Raw genomic sequence first — 1,823 nt, 5'->3', positions numbered from 1 at the left:
ACAAACGACCAGTAATACATCTTTATAAAGTAAAATATGATTCTGTCTACAAACGACCAGTGATACATCTTTATAAATTAAAATATGATTCTGTCTACAAACGACCAGTAATACATCTTTATAAAGTAAAATATGATTCTGTCTACAAACGACCAGTGATACATCTTTATAAAGTAAAATATGATTCTGTCTACAAACGACCAGTGATACATCTTTATAAAGTAAAATATGATTCTGTCTACAAACGACCAGTGATACATCTTTATAAAGTAAAATATGATTCTGTCTACAAAAGAGAGTCCCAAGTGGTTCAGCAATAAGCTTTGACGAGTTATGACGCTAAGATTCGGGGCTTGATCCCGTGATGGACATTTCGCGACAACATACAATGTAACTTGTGCTAAAACAAAAACAAACTGTAGAAAAAACATTTTCGCTTAATAGTTACATATAGAGCATTAAATATAGAAGTGAAGGCTGTATTTAAAAACATAAAATGTTCCCATTTTTATTTAATTACTCTATGTTAAGTTATTTCAGTTCCTTCCTCAATAAATCCTTATTGGAGGAGGGAAAACCACTGAAACAAAAAACAGACATTACGTAACGTTAAATCTGTCTTAATATTACTAAAAATATGGGTTAAATTATATATATATGTGTGTTAGGTTTCTAGTATAAAATATTAATACACACACACACATATATATAACAAAAATACTGAACTTTCAACAGATCATTTAGAAGTGTTATAAAGTAAGATTAATCATACAAATTTTGAAATAAGAGAGCAAAAAACACACTTACGGCATTACAGAATTCACAGCAACCGCACATCCCCCTGTATGTTCCACAAGGACAAGGGTTTGGATCTAATGGAGGGCATCGCTCAGGATCACAGATATCTGGACACTGTGGCTGTGAAAATGAATTGACCCTGAAAAGAAACGTGTAGGGATGGGGGAAAGAGCTGCTTTTAATACACTTAAATCAAGTAAGTCCACCTACACATACCTTTCTCATAAAACAGAAAGTGCCCTGGAGCTCAAAGGTTTAAAAAGACGATTTAATTAGTTAATATTGTGATACTATTATCGAAGAAAAGCCACCCATAACTAAAAGAAATATTTCTACAGATCTGTAAATTTGGATAGTGTTTGGAAAATCTCAACATTTGATCAGTTCTGCACTTTATGAGGAGAGACTTATAATTTGATTAAAGATTTCAGAAAATACATTTTAAACTTGTAAACTTAAAAAAAAATTACAAATACCTAACCAATAACATGTACAAAACAAGAAAATATTTAATAATTATGTTTAACGTTTGGATAAATTTGAAGCTCAGTCATTTGGTTGATGTGTACTCCAGGAAGGTATATTTGAACTACCAACTTACCCGCACAAAGCAACAGCTATACAAACGAAAAACAATGTCCACTTCATGCTCGATCGGCTGTTTTAGAGCTGGGGAGAAAAGGGAAAACTTATGGAGATTACTGAATACTTAATAACTATTTTTAAACTACCAATATATAAGCACCTAGTTATTTCGGTAGCATATAGCAAAGCCCGGTCGGGCTATCTGCTGAGTCCACCGAGAAGAATCGAACTCCTGATTTTAGCGTTGTAAATCCGAAAACTTAATGATCAGATTGGATAGATATTTCCAATGTTTTTTATTCGTATCCATAAATACTTCAAATTACACTTTTTGATGAACTAATTTACTATTATTTTTATCAGATTCATAATTTCTAAATGAAATAATACTTAGGTTTTATCAGAACTTTTATGATTTCCTAATAATGACTTAAATTAAT

The 1,823-nt window shown here is 31.4% G+C and overlaps 1 long non-coding RNA gene across 1 annotated transcript in view; it reads right to left on the bottom strand.

The window, feature by feature from the left end:
• Window positions 1-812: 812 nt before the first annotated feature.
• LOC106475655 overlaps window positions 813-1,823 on the bottom strand; it is a 2,469-nt gene continuing 1,458 nt past the window's right edge. The window contains exons 2-3 of the long non-coding RNA XR_001291830.2: window positions 1,400-1,467; window positions 813-937 (exon numbers count right to left, since the gene is read on the bottom strand). This is a non-coding gene — a long non-coding RNA (uncharacterized LOC106475655). The remainder of the gene's footprint in view (window positions 938-1,399; window positions 1,468-1,823) is intronic.

Source organism: Limulus polyphemus, unplaced genomic scaffold (genome assembly GCF_000517525.1).
Source record: "Limulus polyphemus unplaced genomic scaffold, Limulus_polyphemus-2.1.2 Scaffold8937, whole genome shotgun sequence".
In the NCBI taxonomy this organism is placed as follows: domain Eukaryota; kingdom Metazoa; phylum Arthropoda; class Merostomata; order Xiphosura; family Limulidae; genus Limulus; species Limulus polyphemus.
The sequence above is the reverse complement of the archived record's forward strand: the minus strand, read 5'-3'. Positions and strand labels throughout refer to the sequence as shown.